Source organism: Tympanuchus pallidicinctus, unplaced genomic scaffold (genome assembly GCF_026119805.1).
Source record: "Tympanuchus pallidicinctus isolate F22 unplaced genomic scaffold, pur_lepc_1.0 scaffold12, whole genome shotgun sequence".
Lineage (NCBI taxonomy): Eukaryota > Metazoa > Chordata > Aves > Galliformes > Phasianidae > Tympanuchus > Tympanuchus pallidicinctus.
This window is the reverse complement of record NW_026294637.1, coordinates 3,928,615-3,952,664: the sequence shown is the minus strand read 5'-3', so window position 1 is coordinate 3,952,664 and position 24,050 is coordinate 3,928,615. Positions and strand designations below refer to the sequence as shown.

The window sequence follows — 24,050 nt, the reverse complement described above, 5'->3', positions numbered from 1 at the left end:
TGATGTTGCAGAATACAGAGGCTGTTCAAATCCAGTCCAGACTATGAACTCAATCTGCTGTTTACTTAAAGTATATAGAAAACACTTGACCTCTTCTCAGTGGCATCCATGTGGAAACACTCTGCGATAAAGACCTTCCTTGGTTTTCATAGGAATCATGTTTCAACATTTTTTATCTTCTCTAATTAAGGTCAGTGGTCATGTACTCCCAGCTTTACACTCACCCTTCTCCTTCACCAAAATAGCAGGCACTTATCCAGCTGCAGTTACCCTGTGTGAAATGCATGTAGACCAATTTGTGCCTCTATAATTCCAGGGGCAGAACGAAGTCGTGAAAATTTGGATCTTTGCTGAAAGAAATCCTGTTTGTGGGCTTCCGTGCTCACACACCATGATGAGGACCAATATCTAATAGAAGAGACAAGGAGGGATAGGATTGCTTGCAAATCTAATTCCACTACTAGAATTTCCCCTTACCCACAGCTCATATTCCCACCCAGTAGGAAAGGCGTGAGAAATTTCTGAAGGAGAATGGCAGAGAGTGAATTTCATCTCCCTTTGCAACAATGTAAGTGCTAATTGCAGGCAGGAAGCAAGGGGCTAACTAGTAGACATCTAGGAAAACACCTGGGGAATATGGCAAAGAGATTCATTATTTTCATTGTCAAAGAAACCCAGGAACATTTCACATGCCAGATTCCCCAAAGCTTCAACTTTGCTATGCTTTAACTCAGGCCCTAGCTGCATCCTCATGGAAACACACATCACACTCAATGGGGCACAGTCAAGGAATGCTAATTCCATAGCCAAAGCTGTTGCTGCAGGATAGCAGTATCGCAAAACCTTTAACTGCATCAATGGAGGACAGGCCCAAAAACAGCAGCCATAGATGCAGAAGTAAATGGAAATGCTTACCTTCAGAAGGCCTCACATAGGCAGGAGTCTTCAGTGAGCTACCTGTGTCTCTCCTGCCAACCTTTAAAGAGGTCTGGAAAGAGGTGGATCCTGGCTCCACCCCTTCTGGTCGCTCAGCTGCATTGCATCGCATTGCATTGCATTGCATGCACCTGAGCTCCCTGGGTTGGCCCTGCCTTCCCACCAGGTGCTCAATCACTGCTTCGGGCCATGAGTTAGTATTTCTGCTACACCAAATCAGCCCACCACCAAGGCTTAACAAACACGTCCCCCTGAACACAGGGCATGTGGGGACTGTGCTTATACTTAAGAAGCCCTGGTAACTTTTAGGAGAGTTGTACTTCCTGATCACCAATTATATCATTTCTACAAGAAATATGAACTTTTATTATGAATAATGAATACATTTCTTTTATTATTATTATTCATTGTATCACAGCTGTGAGTGGTTAACAATGAAAGGGAAAGATTCATGAAATGAAACTCTGTAAAACAAAATTGAGCCAGGCATCTTCAGACCTCAGTATTTATTTAGGCTTGCAGCCGATGCATTGCACTCTTTCCCTTTGGACTGGCCTGTTCTCATTTCCCACTCACAGCAGAATATCATTTTTAGAAAAGAGCTAATGCTCTTAAAAAGAAAAAAAAAAAGAAAGAAAGACCAGAACAAAACTAACGGAGTTGTGCCCTGTGTGAGATTGTCTTGACCCTGCTCAAAGGCAGCTGTGCAAGCCAGATCCTCATCTCCTCCCTCAGCACATGCTTCAGCCTAACTCCTGTGTCGTGACTGTATGTACAGGGTTAGGCCACTTGTTTTCTTTAGAGAATAACAGCCCCAAAACATGATTTATTTTTCCCACTATGCTGGGTTTATAAGTAGCTGGAAATGGCTCTTTGCTCCTACACTGGGAGTGGGGCACGTGGAATAAGATTTCTAGAAATCTCCAGACCATCTCGCAGCCAGCAGAAGGCAGAGGGACACTGAACAGTTTCTGGACTCAGGACTGGGTCTCATTTTTCTTGCACTGCTTGTACTTGTCTTCACTTTGTCTGTCATTCTCTGTAATCCCACTGTAACCACAGCTGTCCCATGTTCTGAAGAGGCATCTTGCTTTTCTGGCTGCTGTTGGACAGGCCCACCAAGATTTTCTGTGGAAATATGTCTGGCTCACTACTTTTCATCAGTAGAAAGCTTGTGATGGAGACTGTGAGAATTTGGAGGCACTACAGTAGTTACAACTTATTTGTCTTCTCTGATTTATATGGGAGATCTGGGGAGTCACCGGAATACACAAGCCATTGGCCTTCCAAAGACAAAGCAGAAGAATTTAGGAGCATCTTCCTCCACAGCTCAGAATAAAGGATTTTGATCAGCTGAGCCTATTGCCAGAATCACTGTCAGTATCCAGTAAAAAACTTGTGAAAGTTTCCTCCCTTCTTAGATCTGCAGAAGGATTTGTGTTATCGCTTAAATGTGGAGTAGCACAATAAAATTCAAGGATGTTGAGCATGAATGAGCTCAGTCACTCATGCCACGAAGAAGGTGTGCTTTATTAAATATTGAGCCCCTTACATATTCACACCAGCCTCTGAATCACAATCCTTTTCCTTTCAACCAGAGAATATTCCCCCATCTACAAAGATTTTGCAAGTAAAGCTGTTCTACCATTTTGTTTGCCCTGAACTGAGATGCACCTACTTTGGATGTGCAAACCAGCAACTCCTGAAAATCACTGCCTGCAGAGCGTGCTGAAGAAGGAAAGATGGTATCCTAGAGATGAACAGCAGGGTCACTTTTTAGTAGCAGACAAACTAATCACTCAGTACCTGCTTTGTTTTTTTCCATACTGGGGCTGGGTTTGACACATCTTACACTTAGTTCTGTAACTGACCGGTCCTTACACTTCATTTATTCCTCATTTAATTTCTGCAGCATCTTCCTGCATCCTTTTTTGGAAATTTCCATATTCCTGGCAAAATAGAGTCACCAGGGGCTGCTTAGATGTCCTCAGACCCCCTTGGAATTAATATTTTTTCGTGAGCATGCTGTGCATTTTCTTCAGTGCTGGTATATGTGTTATCTTGTTTGATGGCATTTAATTTTGCATCAGTTTGCACGTTCTCGTCCTGCGTTGTATCCAGTAAGATTTTCGCATGACACATTTTGCCTTCTGCTGTTCCCACATCTTCTGCTGAGACAGGATTTACTTTGTGGATTCAAGTTTTCAAAGAGGTGTGGGGGCTTTTTCCTATGTTTAGGCGTTCACTGTTAGGATTTTCTGTGCCATGACAACTTCATGTTGGTAGCAGGTTAGAGATGGGTTTTTTTTCAGTTCAGTATTGGTGTAACTTGAAATCCTTTCTAACTTGAGTCTCTGAGTTGCTAGAATGAAAGTCTGCAGTTTGTACCCTGTCATCCACTCTGCTGTTGGTTGTTCCATGCTTTGAGTGTTTCTACAAGGCAAAATCATAAATACTGTCCCAAGATAGGTCATGTGTTTAGAGCACTGGGACCCCTTTTTGAAGAATGTCGTTGGACAAGTCACTGATCTCCCCAAGCCTCAGTTCCCTGGATAAAATAATACAGACGGATAAAATAATACTAATGCTGGCCTGACTTCCTTTAGATATTGTGAGAATCGATGCACAAAGACATGGGTATCAAAGAGAGCTCTCGGGTATCAAAGTAATAAGGGTCACAGGAGTTAAATAAAAAATAAAGCAGAAATTACTTAAGACTTTGTCAGCTACTAAGGATTACTGTTCATTTTAAAATCTCTGCCTGTTTACAAACTGGGATTGTTCCTAACATGTAATTTCAGCCTCCCAGCTGAAGTGAGGGTGTGAGTAAGTCTCGCAGTGCAGCACAGCACAGCATACCTTATCTCTATCGGTGAAAAATCAAAGGCACATTTCCAGCTGTGCCCATGAGCACTATTTGGTCATTGAACAAAGCAACTGACACCTCATATCCAACCTCCCGAACAATCCCAGCCTGATTCAGGTGCACAAACAAGTGCAGAAATGAGCTCCATGCACAGAACTCGTTATTCAATCAAGCCTTTAATTGTAAATGTTTCAAGCAAGGAATTGCCCTGTTTTATGAAAGTGTGCTCAGCAATACTCCGCCATGGACATCTGTCATTCAGCAGGCGCCACCCAATAAAAGTACTTAAAATGTTCTGTTCCTCAATTAAAATATAAAACAGAGCTGTTTAGGAGCTTTTATGAGGTGATTTCTGTTTACCTGACAGATTTCCACACTGGAGGAGTACGGAGTGGGATTTCAGTTTCTGATCAGAAGCAGCCATTCTACAGAATAGTAAAGCTCCAATTGTTCTGATTTATTCTTTTTAAACCTCAGGAACACTAAATCCATGGGGAACAAAGAAGTCTCCACTGCAAAGTTCAAAAGTAGGAAGGGCTGTTGCTGGTTGCAAGCCCTCCCCAAGCAGACAGATGACATCAGCCCTGTGGTTGCACTTTGCTGCTGTGTCTGGGCTGAAGAAATGCTGGAACCAGAACTAATCTTTGCAGCCTCCATCAGACACTGCTGGCCTCTTCCAAATTCAATCTGGCAAATCCTAGGAAAAAAAAGCCTATTTTGCTCTGATCTGAAGCAGCCTGCTATGAGGAGGAACAAGACTATGGCTAGGCAGAGAACTCCATTTTCCCCTGACGGAGCACTGCACAGATGTTGTCGTGGTTCTCCTGTTCTCCTAACCTGCCTATGGATTTGAACTGAGACCTTTCATTTTTCCTCTTGCTACTCAAACAGAATTGTGCCATACACTTCTATTTCTCCCTGTGTGAGAGCCTCAGAAACTCGTCTACCCTGGGATGACGGGTGCCTCTTGCCATTGCTATTCTGGCCACTGCAACCACTCCTATTTTTAATGACCCTCACTAGAGGTGACACTTCCACAGTACCAGTGCTGCTGCACCAGTAAAGATAAGACTCTCTGTGCCATCTAGTAGAATATGTGCCCACATTCACCCTCGCCAGGATTTCCCTGTTACTCACCAGCAGCTTTACTCAACTGTATCCCACCCCTCTGTGGTATGTTTCCTTGCTGAACTGCATTTGGAATACCTCAGCCAGCTCATGCCAGAACCTGATGAGCAATGAAATGTTGTGCCAATCCATCTTCAGCCTGGAAACTACAAAAAAAAAGTTTTGCTTTGTATTATGCATGGTATCTGGAAAAGCAGTGGTTTGCTCCACAGTCTCCTATGTTTCATTCTATGCAGGGCCTGCGCACTTCATCATATCCAGTCAGCCTTGGGATGAAGGAGGATGACAGTGTCACGATGAGAACACTCTGTCCTTACAAGATGAAGCCTTCAACACTGAACCTTAAAACCAAGCCATCCAGCTCCTGCCAGGTACTAATTTTTGAGTTCTCCCCTTCCAATACTGTTACCTGTTGTGTTACTGCTCATCACACTGGGGTCACACAGCTGGGCTCTAGCACCACAGGCAAGTGCAGGACAGTGCTCATGGGGCTGTGCTGAGGGGGGTGAAGGTAGGTTCATTTCCCAGTGCCATTCTGCTTCTTCCTACAGCTCCTTGTGGTTGCCTGTGGCTCCATGGAACTGCCACATCAGGTCATGAACCTCAAGGTGAACCAAATTGGGATTCCACACACATCACACCAGCCCTCCTTTGGGAAATGCAAACCTGTCCCAGGAGTTTCAGGCATCCTGATGTGTTCATCCTGTATTGCCTCACTGAAGAAATAAAACTACCTGCTCCTGAGGTAAAAATAATACTAAATACTACATAACAAAACTAAGGCTCAAGATGGTGATTCTCTGCTCAGCTGTCATTGTAATCTTTCATGAGAAATAAAACTTCCTTTTAAAATAAAGGAGAGGAAAAGCAAATATGAACTAAACCCATGAACAACTACCTCCTGGGTTTTGCATAGCAGGTACTGGGAGGAGGCTTTCTTCCTTGAACAACACTGCTCCGAAAATGTTAGGAAATCTTGTTAGCCTCCAACTCAATCTGTTGCTTTTTTTTCCTCTCCAGCAACAGCATGAGTTAAGGATGAGACATTAGCCCTTACTTTGATACCCCCACTGTCAGTTCAAGTCAGACTCGTCCTGTTACTTATGTGTACCCTTTTGTGAGCATATCGATTCACAAGTGAGTTCTCGAGTACTTGGGCACTCAATACAGCCACACAATGGAGAAAAGCATCCCAGTTAACGCAGAATTACATGTGTGCTAAAACAGGGGACAAGAATAAATACTGACGCACAATTCAAAGCCACAACTTAAGAGCTGTGTATTTTACTGCAAGGCAGCACTTTATGCTATTAAAAATAAAGCCTGCATTTTAATTTCCAAGCCATGGCAGAATTGCCATCTTTAGGCCACTTTTGAACACACCAGAGTATTTCACAAAAATCCAAAATCCAGTGCAAACCCCTCCCTCCCCTCCCCTCATTTTTACCTTTTGCATTATGAATGCTGCGAGTAAGGACTGCCTGTTTCACAGGGGGCTTGGTATCACAGAAAGCTGGTTGTTGATCTCTGGATGCCTGCAGGCCAGCAATCTGTGCTACAAGTTACCCCTCTTAAAAAAAATAAAAAAAGACAAGTGGATAAAACTGGTACAAGCATCTGTAACAAGCTAATTGGACCCTTGTGGGCAACATAGCAGATACAAAATTAAAACAAACAAAACATGTCATTGTACAACTGTACTTTCAGGACCATTATCACGAAGGGATCCGTCTGGATTTTTATTTTTGGCTTGTTTTGTTTAAAAGGACCTAATTATGGCCAGAGCTGGAGTATCACGAGTCTGTTTTCATCTATAAAGAAAGGATATTTTGCCTCTGAACCTGAGAAATTGTTAGAAGTTGGTAATTAGTATGACTTGTTAATAGAGTTTGGCTGTGATTAAGCTGTGATTGAGTGTGAGTTTGGTTCTTGTCAATGTGAATGCCTGTAAGGTTGAGAGATGTTTAATGAGACACCTGTTGTCAGCAGCACCCAGTGGGCTTTGTCACGCCTGATTGGAATTTGTACTACAGAGCAGGAGTGACGCTGCTCTGAAACGCAGCAGTACGTGGGCACCTGGTGGAACACGAGGGGGCTGAGGCCTGAAGGAGGGTCAGACCTGTGGGGTACAGTGCCTGGCTGCAAAGGGCAGCCCCTCAGTGAGAGCAGGCTCTGCAGTGCAGCTCTGCAGCCTGTGGAAAGTTGTTACTGAGTGCCTTGGGGACGGGCTGTGTCCAGCAGGCCGGGTGATGCTCGGCAAGCTGAACAGTTGCTCCAGCTCCAACCATGGTATTTAATATGATAAAGTGTCCTTGTCAAGAGCCATGCGATTATGTCTGACTTGGGGAGTGCAACAGGCAAAAACTACTGACATCTTAATTTAGCCCCTGTGGGGCTTTAACATTTCTCTCTTTGGGAGAAGGCAAGAGAGGGGATGCAACCAGATATATTTAATGCCCCTCAATTTAATGCTCACGGCTCTTTAAAATGTTAGGCTAATGGAGAGAGGCTCAGCTTAGCTGTGGTACATCCCTATCTCTAGGCATCATCCTCAAGCAAAAATGTCCCAGTGAACAAACTCAGGATCTCCTGGGATTAGGCCAGCAAAAAAGTTTCTTTCAAAGACTGCATTTTTCTGTTAGAAATCAGTGTAATTTTCCATGTCTCCATGTAGTTGCTCCCTACACCAAAATTCAGGCCTGATCATAACTTTGTATATTTGGACTGCGTACATACAATATTATTCCCCAAAACATCTTCCAACATTATCAAGTAGCTCCTATTTAAAACATACCTCATTTTTACATGAAAAAGGACAAAGAAGCTGGAAACAATCAAGCCAGTCACTTTCACAGTCTTTCAGTATCTGAGGACTGCCTTGGCTGGGAACAGAGCAGAAACATTTCAGCTCAGAATGTCCCTGAGGAAGGAGCCAGTGGCTTTGTGATGAAGCTGAGCAACCACTGGATGGCATTGCTCTACACAAATGTACCTGTGAGCACATGCAGCTGAGTGTGAGCAGGCTGCTTCACCAAGGAGATTAATTCAGACCCGAGAGGCTCAGGCTGCTGTGACCCCACCAATCCTTTAAATAACAGTCGGGTCTTAGCTGTCTGGCTCCGAGTTCTGGACACACAGTTTGGTCAGAGCGAACAAAGCAGGCTCCCAAAGCACACTTAGTTCTAGGCTGAATATATTCTTCTTTCATTTTAGGTTAGGTCAAATATTTAGCCAGTTTTTTACACTCTTCCTGCTTATGAGAGGGGAAAATAATCATTTGTAGCTTGTGATCATATCAGAGTGACTCAGGGCAAGCACACCCAGCCAGCAGGTTCTGCTTTCACGCAAGTCCTGGTCCTGCAGCCATTCTGGCCAGGCAGCTCCAGCTCCCAGGGCTCAGCACAGTGCAAGTCAGCTAGGTTTGTTGTTTGTGTGTGATGTCAAAAGCAGAACTAAGTAAAAAAAAGAAAAAAATTGGGTGCCAGGCATGTATGGCTTTGATGTGGGTTCCATAATTTTGAGACTAGGTTATTATCCCAAGTGTGGTGCCTGTGCTTGCAACAGTGCCCTCTCAGCACGCATAATACAGCTCTGCCTTCTGCCACAGCACTTATTGATAAGGAGTCAGCTGGTGGCCAAATAACCTGATGTTCATATTCTCCCCTGGGGTCTGTGTTTCTTTCATTAACAGCACACACTACGTTGGCCTAGTTTTTTTAACGACTACATCTGGCCAAGCCTATCTGAAAATGTCATTGGCCCAGTTCAGGCCCAGGAGAAATCCGCTGATGGCTTTGGAGAAGCAGCAGGATGTTTGGAATCGCAGCCTCACAGAAGGTGGATCTGAAGGGGAATAATGCAGGATTTTTGAGAGTCAAGTTGAAATTAACTGACACCCATAGTCTGCACATCTGTCTTCAAATTAGGATATAACTTACTTACAATTGAGTCTTGTATACTGACTGCTAGGTAAAGATTTCTGGGCACAGATTGCCTATTAGTATCGTCCCAGTTTTGACTGATCTAACAAATTTAATAATCATAGTCATTTGGGTAAATCCACTTAAACTGGAATTAAAATGTCATGGTCAGTTCAAGTCCTGCAACAGCTCCTACATGTTGGTTCTCAGGTCCGTACCCAGACCCTGCTGCACTCACCTGCCTTCTGAAGTACTGGAGAAGTAAGACCAGTGGATCACTTCATAAGATGTTACATTTCTTTTATGACTCCATTTGTCTCCTTTTTCTGGACCTACTCCAAGTCCAAACAAACAAACAAAAAAACCTGTATCCATCTTCATCTGCTGAGCAGTTTGTTAATAAATGCTTCCCACTGTCACAAATGCTTAGGCTCTGTGGGAAATTTAGGTTCTATTAGCAGTGGGCAACTCAGAGCCAACTTCTGGTGGCCACCACTCTGCTACAGAGACTCCAGGAGCAGGCCAGAACAACTGGTGTTGATTAACTGCTTACTGTCTCCTGCTAGGAACCACTGATTGAGATTTCTTGGGTCATCCACAGCCCCTACAAAGTAGCACAAACATTCAGTGGGCTCAGTGGTTTTAATCTCTTTCCACTGATATTGGAGGAAAATTTGTTCCGAACTTCAGCACAGAGCTGTTTGAACACAGGATAAATGTGTACATCGCGTTTAGTGTTGGAGAGTAAAAGAATAAGAAATAAAAGGAAGGGTGTTCCTATAGACCTTCCATTGCACAACAGGTTGTGTCTGGGAAATATTACCTTGCACCCAGCATTGGTGAGGGATGATAGAAATCCTGACCAGGGCACCCACTGCTGTGCTGGCTGTTTTAAGACAGATTGTGCAGGCAGTCAGCTCAGCATGCAAATTTGCCCTGGATTTTTCTAGAGTCACAGCAACTTCCCAGGCCTCCAGAAAGTCAAGGTGACCTTTGAAGGGGAAGTCCAGAGCATTGGTAGGTAATGGGAATTTATAAAGAAAAAAAAAAAAAAGAAATGTTACACTAATTCCAACCCATTACAGAACTCTTAAGAAAAATGAACTGTATCTGCTGAAGTGGCTCATTCTGTTCAGTGGCACAATGTAATGGGGGATCTGTCACTGTCAGTGCTGTTCTTGTCTCACTGAAAGCCACGGTGCCTTTCACAACCACTAAATAAAAATTCAAGCCAGCTGTCCCACCTGCCGGAGCAGTTTCTATTCTGGGCTCTGGTGTGCTGTAGGTATTGTGCTCATTGATTAGCTGTGGCTTATTGTCCCTTGACATTGTTAGGGAATTTTTATTGTTATTCTCTAGGTTATAATCGCTAGGACTGATGCAGGCAGAACATTTCAAACCTTGCTGCTGCAGTTCAGGCTGTTATTGTGCATGGTGCCAGGCTGTGGCTACATCTGCAGGTCAGACTACGGTGGGAAGCTTTTTGATAGGAAATGAGAAGGAAACTTCAGAGAAGTTGCCTAAATCAGAAAAGATGGGGGCCTCCCTGACTCTAGGTGTCAATAAGGTGTTAGGGCAAGATTGACACCCTTCAGCAATGACACAGCTGTTCCATTGAAGATGCTAACATGCAAGCAGGGGAGGGAAGAGTCTCTTGTGAATTAAAGAACAGAGCCAGTGACTATTAGTAAAAGGGAAGTTTTTACCCCAAGAAGCTGAAAGTGCCTCTTCGAGCTGGTTATTTTAGTGGGAATAAGTTCAAAAACAAGCAGAGCATCACTTCAGTTCTGCAAAAGAAGCTAAAATATTTACCTCTCTTTTTAAGGTCAGACTGGCTTCTGGGGAGGAGAATAACAGTGATAACGTAGATAATGAAGTCTCTGAAGTGCCTTGGCAGAGAACGTGCAGATTAACATGCAAATCCTTACCTAAAGAAGGCATGCAGCACTGAGTATCCTTCCCTGAAAGCACTATAAGTTGTGATAGGAGTTAGTTCTAGAAGATACTGGATTTAACACTAGAAAGAAACTGGTATTTTGCCCACGATTGTCTTTCTAGGAGAGGAGTCAGAACAGTGAATTTCTCCCTCTGCTGCTTTTTACCTAAGTAGAAAATAATAGTTTAGCTTTTCTGCTGACCAAACTGAGTTTGTCCAATGCATCAGGATTCCCCAGGACAGCATAATATCAAAGACTTCTGCTGGAAGCCTTAGCATATCAGGCTGTTTAACACAGAGTTACACTTGGGAATTAGATTATGCCAGCCAAGGGTGCACTTTTACAGTCAGCTTAAGCTGACCTGAGGCCAGGTTGCCAACAGCATTACTTCCCCATTCAACCTATGTATCAACATTTATTCAGCCATGCAATCCATTCCATGACTAGATTTGGTTGGGGCTTAACAAGATGGGAGTGTCAGTCTGAGAGATGGGGGATAAAATGGGATCACCCCTTCAAATGGCATCGTAGGCTTAAGCTAATCAAGAACAGTACTGTGAAGTTGTGCAGAAATAGCGATGCTAAATTGCACCATAAGAACTTTTTACTCAATTTGCACCAAAACCTCCAGAGCCTTGAATTCATGCTTGAGGAACCAAGAACTGCCTGCCTGACCCCTGGGGGAGTCAAGGAGCTGCTAGTCCTTTGCTGCTTCACTCCTCGCTCCTCATTTCATCTATTATAATCACCCCATTAGAAGAAAAGATTACTCTTAGATGCCACAGCCCCAAAGGTGTCAGGTCTGTACTTCCTTGCAGGATGTGGGGCCACTTGCCCACCTCTGCCCAGACCTGCCCCACAGGAGCAGCCGTGCTGCCTTTCACTTAAACCACTCCACAGCCATCCCACAGGAGCCCTTCTAGGAATGAAGTGAGTCAGGCCCTGCCACGGTGTGCAGGGAAGCGACAGCAGCTACATCTGTTCGCTCTGCTCCGCGCTCAGGATCTGTGACATTGCTATCAGTACAGCCTGAAACAGAACGGGTGCGAGCTCTGGGAACCAGTAGAGGGTCTGGATGGGAACAATAACAACCACAGGGATACCACCAGCCCTAGTGGGAGCAAAAATGTTGCTTTACCACTTCTGAGTGCAGCAGAGCATATGGACAGTCTGGGACTGTTGTCAGCAACCCAGAATGGGGTAGCTCTGTTCTGGCGAACACCATTTTTTGTCTTTATGACCAAAGAATAGTTGCATGTTGGAAGCTCTGTAGTTGCTAGGGGATGAGCCATTAATATGTTGGCGACTCAGAAGTCAGCCAAAGAAAATGCTGAGATAAAATTACATTTTACCACCTCTGTTTCACCCCAAGTGTGTCATCCAGTCTACTTGCTCTGCTTAGGTTATCTCCTGCACACTGTGCTGTGCTAACTTCTTTGTCCTTTTTGATTTTATTTGTCACCTTTCCCAACCAGGCCTCCGAAGAATAATATAAATGTGACAGCCTAGAAAGACTTCTTACATGATAAATTCCTGCTTACTGGCAGAGTAAGACTTCAGGCTGTTTTTCTCCTATAAAAAACTTTCCTCTAGTTGCCTGAAAAGTAAGAATGGCATAAAATGAGTGATGGTAATGATGAGAGCTGTGTTGCTAAATCAAAGTGTGGGAATGGGAATGCACCCTACAGAATCACTAGTAATCCTGTGATAGGCCTTAAGGGTGTTACCTGCTCCCTAGCCCACTGTTCTCCCTGCCCATCTGTTGGGGTAACTCTGCATTATCTTATTACAGAACAGTGATGCTTTTTGCCTTCCCTTTAGTTTCTTCCTATTGGTGTCAATGGTGGCTTCTCCCCTTTTATGCCTGCAGCCTGCTTCACCACACTGCTCAGTGCAGCTTACAAGTCTTGCCTGCAGCAGTGGCAAGTGCAGCTCTGGAAAGGTTTAATCCAAAACAGAACAAAGTACTCTATTCCAAAATAAATACATCTGCAGATCTCCTGATTTGACAATAGCATTCACTAAACAATGGAGAGAATACAAGGTGAGCTCTGCTTAGGCATCCTTTCCTCTCTCCAGCCCAGTACCCATCCATAAATACCATAAACATGCATATATATATTTTTAAAGCCTGGAGTTTTAAAGCAACTGCTCCCAGTCCCCTCCAGTGATTCCCCAGACATGTGCCCTTTGCCCTGCTATACAAGTGTGTGGTTCCAAACCATTCTTCAGTGAAGTAGGTTCTGCTTTTCCTGTTTGTTTGCTTTAACCCACACCACTTACAGCTAACTGAGAAACAATACAAAGCCATGTTTTGTATGATCACCTAGTACCCTGCAAACAACAGTATTCATTAAAAATAGTACAGGCATACTACAGCTGCCAGCTTCTGTCTATACTGTGACACAGACATATTTTTTTCATCTTGAGACACTGAACAAAAGTCATAAACAGTTGCTTTGATCAAAAGAAATCTCTGCTAGAGTCTGTGGCTTGTTCACCCCTTCCCTTCATGCCAGCCACTGTTCATTTCATTGAATGTTCGTTCTGCTGTACAGCTGGCTCTTGAGTAAGTCAGAGCAAATTCAGCACTGTACAGTAATACATTTGGAATGAATGTGTTGTTTCTATTGATGGAAAACAATTTAGCTATTTTTGGAACATGGGAACCGTATATGCCAAGGTGAGCAACACTGGTATCTGTTAGTACCTTGCCTGTAGTGTCAGTATGGATGTACCTAGACTTGTTCTCATGTAATCGGTGTTGTAGATGCAAACTGTGTTCATTTAAAAAATGCATATTTAGCAGATCAGAGCTCTGAAATAATAATAATCAATGTATGATAACCACTTTGAAAGCCTTCTCAGTTACAAGCCTATTTTCTCTTTAGATACTGTGAGAATTCCTTTAAACAGATGATGAGGTTAGGATTTCAGTTGTAGTGTTACATCACCTATATCTGCTCCTCAGCATTGTTTCTCTAAGCACACCTAGCAACTTCAATCTGCTCCATATGCAGATACAATACAATATTAACCAGCTCCTTAATTATGAGTAAAGTATTAAATGTATTTGAAAAATGTAGGAGGTGACAAAACATCCAGTGAGTTCTCTGAGGACAGAAACATCATTTATTGAATGTGTTTTGGATAACTTTAGTCAGACCATGAACGAGATTGCTTTGGTTTGAGAGCTGTACAGAAAAATGTGTCTCTGCTTTGCATGAGCCTTAGCACTTCTTTTTTTTTTTCCCCTGTTATTTGTTTCCACCCTTATTTGGAACACAACCACAAGCATTTCAATATTTTCCATTAAAAAGAACAAGATTGTGTTTCTGAGGTAGTGGGCACCATGAAATCAGGAATTGGAATTACACTGTTATGTATTCTTAATAGAACTCTGAAAAGGAGCTGCAAACATTGAGATTCAGAGGAACCAAGAATCCTGGACTGCCATCCGTACAGCTGACCTCCAGCAGGTGGATGTGTGATGGAAGGAGCTGAGTGTGAAGGTCATGTGCTGCAGGCTCCGAGGTAACCATGCACAGCTCACGAGCACTGAATGTCCATTCTTGCCAGTACAGGTAACAGACTGTTCTCTATCAGTGCTGAAATAATGCTTCCAATGCTTAACATGTTCTGAACTGTTTATTTAAATGAAAGAGTGTTTTTCAAGGTAAGGAGGAATGAGACTCATGCCTTTTTTGTCTGGAAATATGTATATATATAGAATTGATTGAAAAAAAATAGCCCTGGTCATTCACACAAACGGAATAATTGAAACAGCATTAATAGCTATTAGCTCAGTGAGGAGAAGGCCCTGTTCAGTGAGGCTAAAGGGTGCAAGAGGTAACAATTGGAATTCCTCAAGACGAGCTCCTTCTCACAGCACACCCCATCCAAAATCTCCTTAACGGCTGCCCGGCTGACTTTAAACTGCCAACACGGACAAAAAGGGGATGTTGCATCTTCTACAAACAGCCTTTTGTTTGCCGTTCTGACACCTGCAAAAAGCAAAATTGTTATTTTCTTGCTGCTTGTTGCTAGTTTGATGCCCGCTCTGGGGCCCTACATCAGAGACACTGTTCAAAACAGGTTGCAGGGGTCCATTTCCGTGCTGTCTGCCGATGGTGCTGCCTGAAGGAAAACCATGGAAACGGAGTTTGACAGGCTCACAGGGACCCACGGCTGCCAGAGCCGCTGCCTTTGAGCGCCTGATGAAGACATCACAGAGCAAACACAACATTAAAACGCTGCTGGCTGCTTTGCATCACTTAGAATGCAAATCTCTTTGTTCTGCTCGGCCCTTGCGTTTTGTAGCTGAGGAATCTGTGCTATCATCTAACACGGATTTGCTGACCTTTCTTCCTTCCCTGCCCACTCTCCTAAAAAAATATATGTATATTTAAAAAATATTTTAAAAGATCAGCTTTTGTGGGAAGGAGGGTGGCATGGCTCTGTGCATTTTGAAATGGCCCCAGTTTTTTTCAGTTCCTGGGATTTCTGTGCACAAATTAAACACCCGTATTGCAGAGCAGGCTGGGTTGGTTTGCTTTGTTGCTCCCTGTGTATTATTTGACTTGGATTCATTTACATGGCAACTCACAGGGGTAGATTTTATGTCATCTTCATGCCACAGATTAAAAAGTAAAAGTAATCCTTTATTTGCACAGCACATCCCCTCCAACCCTTTAAGCTGTATGGATGAAAATAGATGAAAAAAATGCAAACTCCCCAACCACCGTAATACCTATTTTATAACTTTTTATGCTAAATTTAAGCTGTGTGGTTATTATTCCGCCCTCCATTTGTAAGTGGCTTGTATGTTAACTGCAGTCTCTGATTTCAGTAACTGTCAGACCTTCGAAATGCCCCACGCCTTTGTGCTCAGATATGGGATTTTGGTGGCTCCTGACAGGCTAAGCTATGCACGGGGCAATCAGGAAGGCTTTTTTGCTGATTGGAGAAACCACTGTGAGCACCTGCAGTAGGAAGGATCTGATGGGGAGACAGCAAACAAACTGGCTATTCTCTCAGAAGTGATAATTTATCATTTCATTCTCCCTGTGCTGTGTAACTCACACATTACTTAAGCTGAGAGAGGGTTTCCATCGCTAAACTGGAAACAATACCCAAAACTTAGAGCTGCAGCTTGCATCAGGAAATTATTTAAGCTCGTGTAAATCCGCGTCCACCACGGTTCAGTAAGGCTTAAATGGGCATTTAGGTTAAGATCATTCTCAAAGACTTTCCTAAAAATACAGATACAGGTCTTAGCTAAGTAGCTCCTCAATAAGCTTTGGGAAGCTTGTCCTCAGGGGCCAAGGAAAACAATGTGAGACTGGTCCCTGCCTGGACTAGAGGCTTGGCACCAGATGAGCACCTTCATGGGTATATCTTGGGATTAGACCAAAATGAAGCTACTGGCTCCTGCTCAGACACTGAGTAAGCCATAGAAAGGCGACAGTTTTCCTGCCCTCATCTCTAGGGAGAGCAGTTCTGCACTGGAAACACAGGACAGACCCAGGGGCTAAAGAGTTTTTCAAGTGATGGTCAGGTCCCATTGCTTTCCTTGCTTCTGCCAAGTGGATATTGTTCAGTGCCAGAGAAGAAGGGTCTGCCTAGACAAGGTTTCCAAGTGAGCAGTTTTCTGCTTCTTGCACTGAGCCCAAACTGCTTTGAGTCTGTTTTGCTGCTGGGAAGTCTGTTTGGCAACCTGGGAAAAGGCACACTTACCAGCAGTGTTTAGCTGTCTCCGCAGAAACTATTATTTGTGGGTGAAATCACTGTGCAGTTATTGGAAACAACAGCTGTAAATCTCCACATAAGTGTTGAGGCCTTGTCACACAGTATTTTCTCAGTCTCCAAAATGATCCAGGTGCTCATTTCTCTCAGCTTCCTAAGTTCCTTATGGTTATGCTGTTCATTCTCTTTTTACTCTCTCTTCCACTCTTTTTTTTTCTCTTTAGGCTGACTCCTGGAAAGACCTTCTCTTTTCTTGCAGACTCATTGACTGCTTTCCTAACTCAAATCCTTGTGCAAGACCTTGTAGAAGTGACATTTACAAAAAACACCATTTTGAGACCTCATTTTTTTCCTGCCCATTGATGTCCTCTCAGTTTGAATTGCAGTGTTTAATTTTGACTGTGAGGCAAAGTTGGCAGTTTCCTGACTAACCCAGTGTCAGATCAGAAAAAAGAATGAAAACCAGAAAGGTGCCTTAGAATGTCTAAGTGGAAGACAATCAAATTTCTGTGTCAAAAAGAGGGCAAAACCAAGGATGTGGGACTTGCATGAAAAATCTTGCAGACAGTTATTTTTTCCTCTTCCTTTATTTCACAGTGGGACAAATTCCACTTTATTTCAGTTCATCTGTAAAACATGAGGAGCCAGCTGAGCGTAGCATTGGTTCAGAATGAGGGCAGCTGACAAGGGAAAGGTAAAAGGAACTAGTAACTTCTGCAGTTCTCTCCAAGAAATGTCTTCAGTGCAAAAAAAAAAAAGCAAAAAAATGCTCAAATTAACTCCTAAAGAACAGAGGAGGGCACTCGGACATCAACTAACATGTAATACAGCAGACTCCAAAGTGTGATTAGTGCCTTAATTGTTCATATATAGGGCATCATGCAATTCATACTCGAGGTGCTTTCCAAATTTTTCTTCACTGTCAAAGACTTTGGAAAATAATCTTCAAAGCAAGCTGAAAGCACTACTTCATCCACTGTGTGTGATGCTTCCAATGGAGCGCCCATCTCCAGCTCCTTACTCCTGAAATCTTTGCTCTGTTTTTCCGTCTCCTTGACACACAGAAGTTGGATGGCACAAAGCATTTCCCAGGGAACTGTCCTCACTAATGGTGACGTTGCTTAAGTGGAGCCTGAATCCCATCAGCAGGGAAGACCCCTCCCATCCAGACAGCAGCACTGATCAGAGAGTTTGGGACTCCCAGTACGTTACAGTTTGCAAGTCTACAGCTCTGAGACAAAGAGGGATATTCAGAACAGCCTAATTAGTTGCATTTTCTTTTCTAACCCCAGTCAAAAACCAGTCAGACTGTGCTTCAGATTTTGACATCCTATTAAATGCAGAACACAGGCCAATAGCTTTCATTTTCCCTTGTGATGCTACAGACTCTTGTTTTTATAGTTTGACAGAGAGACATAATTAGGCCTCAGAAAGGACAAGTCCAGACTATTAGTTCCCCACAGAGGCTCCATGGAAAATCAGAACCCACAATTACTCTCCACTTTCCCACTGAGGTAAATGTGTGGATGTCTGCTCTCCAGCGTCAGATGTTCCATTCACAACCTTTAAGCCTATGACTTTACAGTCCTTTCACTTGAAGGGCACAAGGAAAAAGAAAGGAAGGATGATACCAGCATTTGACTTTCCAAAGGGACAAGTGCAAGTAAAGGACAATAAATGACATTGCTAATGCTACAGGTACAATGCTTATCAGAGATGCAGACAGAGAGAAACAGAAATTAATCCCCATATTCCTGCCCTCTTTATTGTGGCCCAACAGAACTGGGTTGTCAAAATAATAATAATAATAATAATAATAATAATAATAATAATAAATAAAATTAATTCAACTGCCCCACATATAAAATGAACAAGATACAGGTTAGCAGACTAAGCACAATTCTGGTAAAGCAGAATGCATCATCAGGGCATGGCATTTAGTGACATTTGTTCATTGGGGTCCTTTCCCAATCTCCTCATCTGTTTCTGAGTTAACAACAGCTTCACTTTTTAGTTCTCAAAGACCAATAGAAAATTCACTCTCTAGATGCCTCAGTCTCTCTCAAAGGCAATTTCTTAGTCTGTGTTTGCCCAGTGGTACATAGCAGCTCCCACTTGGTCTTAGTCTCCAATTGCTTGGACAATTTCTGTACGTTTCCTGATGAGCTGCAATCTTGGACACATCTGATTCAAATGAGCTCTCATCCTCGATATAACCATGGAGCACTGGTCCTTTGTTTGTTTTTGCAATAGCATCATATTTTAGATGCATCTTCAGTTTATAATCCCCAGTAATCCTCAGATCCTGCTGTGCCTAGCCAGCAGTCCTTAATTCCGTGTAAACCATTCTACAGCTGTCTTTATTATATCATGTGTTACTGTTTTCAAGTCATTACCCCAATCTATCAGCATTATATTGAATTTTAATCCTGTCTTCCAAAGTGTTGCTCAACACATTGTCTGGGAATTCACCTCACAAGGAGCATCAGCCCGTGGTCCCTCCTGCCACCTGCTTCCCATCGCTAACCTTGGTGCATGATCTGGTCCTGTGCCAGAGCTGTACAGCACATATTGCACTGCTGGCACTTCTTTTTTCTTCTGGTATCGTCCTTTTCTTTGTAGGATGTCAAACCTATTCAGGACTATTTCATCCCACTGAAAACCCTTGACATCTGATACCACAGAGATGAGCAGTAATTAGGGGCAGGGCCTATCTGCCCATCTGCAACTACAAGAAAATGCTTTGCATTTCAAATAAGCAAGGTTTATTCCTCACTTTAAAGCCTTGTCCTTGGGTTCTCATGTCTCCACCATGCTGCAAAAACAGTGCATCACCCAGGGACATGCAATTGCTAAATGCACCCATTGCTGGCCGCTTTCCCTGGCCAAAAGGGCATCAGTCATGGAGAGCCACGCAGATGCAGACTGCAGCACAGTGTTCTGTAGCCACTCAATTAGACTGCCTGTTTGTGCTCAGCCTCTCAAGCACTTGGTGAAAGTAAAATGCTTACACAATTCCTCTGCCTACAAGGCCTTGAAATCTTCAGGGGGCCTGGCTTTGCTGCCTGGTTTTCCACTGACAGGCTGATAGAGACATCACAAATCTCTCCAAAGGCCAGTCACTAGGCTTCTTTCAACATCAAAGGGTGTCAGTGTTCACTCTGCCTAGGAGCCTGGGGCAACATAAATCACACATGAATAGGTGAACTGAGTCTTTGAGGTTAAATTCTCTCTGTATATACAAATATCTCTCCTTGGGTATCTGAAGTCATTGTGTTGTTTCCCCATCAATATCAAGTATTTTCTTTCAGTTGTAATATTCCATTGGCAAGCTAGGCCTTACAGAGAAAAATAAAAAGGATGTGCTAGGGTGCTGCAGGAAGAGAATTAACTCATTTTAAAAATGTGTTGTCATTGTCTTGGAAGAAAAGTTAGTAAGCCGATACTGGGCTTTTTTTGTTGGGCTTCTTTAGTGTCTGTAGCTACACTCTCTTGGGCTGAACCATCTTTCCTAGAGTCACTCAGGTGTGTTTATTCCCAGACATGCAGGAACCCCTGCCAGGCTCCTGGCTCACCCACAGAGCTTCTGCTTCCACCACAGCTCCCGCTACAGTCAGGCAGCATGGCCCAGCCCCAGAGCTGGGCAGCAAGAAGCAGAGTTGATGAACACAGATGCCATCCCCTGCAGAGGCTCCAGCCAGCCATGGCCAACATCAAGGAGGCAGATCTGGGAGCCTGCATTTCTTCTTGGACTGACACCTCACTCAGATGCCGAGTGTCATCTGGCTGTAAAAGACCTGGATGATAGGAAATGTGTTTACTCCTATTACATCAACCAGCTGACACCTCGGGTCATTAGCTGGAGAAGGCAAAATGCCTCAGTGGTGGCTGCTTGGAGAGTTTGATTCACCCTGACTGGCACAGTTGTGGCACCTCTGTGTGGGGTATTTACCACCTAAAAACAGGAGTCAGGACAGCTGGGCCTGTCACTAAATTACACTGCACAAAGATAGTTCTGATTCCTGCCTACCCTTGTGCAGGCAGGGCCCTGGCAGCAGCTCCCGTGTCAGTGCTACATCAGCACATTTGTGAGACGCCTGCACTGCTGCCAACTGGCCCTGCCTGCTCCAAGCAGCAGTACCTGATGCCGCTGCGGAGGAAATCTGGTCCATATCTTGTAGAGTATTCAACAGATTATCACATGGGAGAGAATGCCAAATCCTTGGGGGGGGGGGGGTGGAGGTTGCTATTCCCAGGAAATAAATGGCTATCAGGTTCAGGCTGTTGGCTACTTGAGAGACTAGCTCAGTTCTTAAGCCTCTCCACATCAAATCTGCACTCTCAGCAGCTGGTTACATCCCCATGCTTCTGCAAGACAGTGAGAGAAACGTGCAGCTAGTCAGCCTCCATGTCCTGCTATATAGCACACAGCTCACCCTTCTCACTGCCACTGCTTTTTCTCTCACCAGGGAGAATTTTCCTGTGGGCAGCCACCCAGCCAGGTCCCACAGCTTGGTGCCAAGCCAAAACGTGAGCTGGGAAACTACCTGGTCTTAAATTATGTGGGTTTAATGAGATTTTTTATGACCTCTGCAGTAAATTACCTGTGCTCAGTATTGTGTTTGAGTAACACCCAGCAGAAATTGTAGCAAGGCAGTAATTGCAGAGTATCTGTCTAAGATCTCTGTGCCGTGAGGCGTGGATTTTCATTTCATACATTAGTAGCAATTTGCTGCCATAGTTCCATATAATCAGTACTTTCCTTTTAACGCACAGGAGGAAAAGGAGAAGAACAAAACTTCCCAGCACTGGGAAAATGCTTGGAGCTGCTGTTTGGAAGCAGAATTGTGTGGGTTGTGTGGCTCTCTCCCTTACCTCTCCAGCTGCCCAAGGGCTGCATTGCTGCTCAAGTCACGTATCCCTTAACACAGAGATATGACAGGAAAAATGGATTTGGTTGACCATTCCTAGAAGGGTTTTGTGAGCGTTGAGTGGGTTATACACCAGATTTTACATTATTCCCACTGCCCATGCTGCATCAATAGATTCCAACCACCTCCAAATATATCTTTTTTTTTTTTTTTCTGGAAAGCTGCTCCTTATGAATATAGACTCTCAAACTGGGTGGGGAGATTGTCCTGCTGCTTTGCTGAGTGATGCCATCTAAACCACATGTACCTACAGTATTAGGTCAGTATTAGGTGTTTTTGGAGGTAATCAGGATGCCTTGGAAGGACAGTAAGTATTGTCAAGGAGAGGGACCTGAAAGAGACACTCACAGCTTTTAGTGCTATAACAGCCTGTGCTTTGGCTAGCAGGTGACATGCTGGTGTCATTAGACTGAAAGCAGTTGTAAGTCAGAACTGATGGTCAGAAAAACACCCACGTCACTCTGCTTCACAACCCACATCCACAGCTAGAGCGCTGTGTGCTGGCACACATCATCTGCATACTTCCTGGCACAACAGTTTTAGAGTCAGCATTTCAGGCTGTAACCTAAGTAGAAGAACTGTGCTTCACCAACAGCCAGAGCTTCTACACCTTTCTGTGCCCATTCAATATTCAAAGTGAGGCCATCATTCCCATACCTGCACATCTCAGTCCAGTCTCTGTCTTTCTACACTGCAAAAGAGCACACCTTAAGACAAAAAAAGCCTTAAGACGAATGCCATGGACATTTTCCATTCATTTGTATCCACTGTTTTGAAATCATAATGTGAAAATCTTCGCAGTTAAATAGCATTTGATTTTTCCTGTTTCTTTCTTCTGACGTGCAGTCTGCAGGGCTGCAGTCAGGGAATCACTCCCTTGCAGTAGCCAGTACCTACTCCACTAACTTTCTGGGCACATCTCCTGTCTAGCTTAAAATCTGCATAATGAAAAGAAAGCCATTTTCCTTACAATCCATTCTCCTGTTCAAAGCTTTTCGTGTGCCAGGTTGTTGTTTTTTAATCACACAAAATGGTATATATTAATGAGCTCCGAAGTTACATAAAGATAGATCTAAAGCATAAAAACACTAATATGCCCTGTAGCATTCAGTGCTTTGAACACAGAATGGCATCTGTGTGAGAGTGTGATTGCACGCAGCTATGGAAACCAGTGCCAGAAAATGAGGAAATGCTGAACAAGTGGTGCAGGATTGGAAAAAACTGGGAACAAAGATATTCAATTTGCATAAAAAGGCCTGGTTTGCTAGCAGCCGGAATTGTGCGACTTTCCACTTCAAAATGATTATTTTCTAGTTCTGCTGGCAACACGGCGATTATCTTTTTCTTGAAAGAAAACACTCCCACCAGCTCCCAGCAGAAATGGAAGGGCAGGCAGGCTCCTAGGTCAGATCTGGCTATTGCAAATGGGACAAGTTTTGCAGACATGAGAAACTGTAAGGACTTTCCTCGTCTTCGCGTTCATCCTAAGGAATTTCCTTCTCATTTCCAGATGGTACCAATTGAGAGTCAGAACCCCTGCCCTAACGGTTGTTAACAAAACAAGCACAATCTGAGTCTTTAATGAGTAAAACTAGAGTCACATAATACACTCAAGAGCAGCCAAAATGGAAAGAAAGATTGCAGTTGGCAAACACTTAGGTTGTCAGGTACTGAAATTGTAAAATACTACGGCTGGAGATTTGGTTTATAATACTGAAGGGTGCCTTCCACTGCTGAGTTCAGTGGGATTATTTGGGGGCTTAAAGATAAGCACTTGGATAAACCATTCCAATCAGTGACTGAGGCATGACTTAGCAGTAAAGCTGGGCCACATGTAATTCATATTATAAGGTATTTTCATTATGTATTATTGAATTCCTTTTATTAATCAGTAATTGGCAATTAAAATAGCATCCATACTTTTAAAAAGGAAAATATCAGGTATTTCCAGTTAGAAGAGCATGCCACTGAGGGTTCTACTTGCAGGAGGAGCTGTTACCCTGGTGTGCAAACCACTGAGGTTCCCTCTCAGTAATTCAGAAGTCTTATCTGCCTTTTCTTTTTCTTTGCTGCTAATTGGGAATTGTGTGAAAAACTGTGTTGAGGCTCTGACTCAGAAATGGGATCACTAGGCTCTTCAGGCCTAATAAAGGAGAAACAGTCATGATGATCATTTTAGCATGAGCCAATCAAGTTCCTCATTGGTTTAATTCTGCATCAGAATGTAAAGTGACCCTAACCTGCTCTGATTAGTTTGTGACTTGTCTCATAATCATATCCCTCCCAGCTCAGTACAAGAGAGGCAAAATGGATGTACATGAAGGAAGGCACACAGGCTCCACGGGCAGATATCTCACCTGCAAGCTTCATGCAGGCTCTCTGCAGGTACAGCTTCAGGGCCTTTGAGATCACAACGGGACAAGGATAGAGAAAGAGGGTTTTGCGCCATGGTACCATGCCCTGTCAAAGCAGTGAAAACCACACAGCAGATGCTGGAATTAATATAAAATGTAGGAGATAAGAGCAGAGAGGTGCAGTCAGACCAACTAGCACAGTCCAGTGATGAGTATGGGGAAAGAGCAGGTAT

General features: G+C 43.6%; 1 long non-coding RNA gene across 4 annotated transcripts in view; it reads right to left on the bottom strand.

Moving 5' to 3' along the window:
• The window catches only part of LOC128075336 (uncharacterized), a 56,949-nt gene that overhangs the window by 11,586 nt on the left and 21,313 nt on the right, over positions 1–24,050 (bottom strand). The window contains exon 2 of one of the 4 annotated variants that reach the window (XR_008203775.1): positions 916–23,923. The exons of the other annotated variants lie outside the window; for them this stretch is intronic. This is a non-coding gene — a long non-coding RNA (uncharacterized LOC128075336). The remainder of the gene's footprint in view (positions 1–915; positions 23,924–24,050) is intronic. 4 annotated transcript variants of the gene reach the window in all.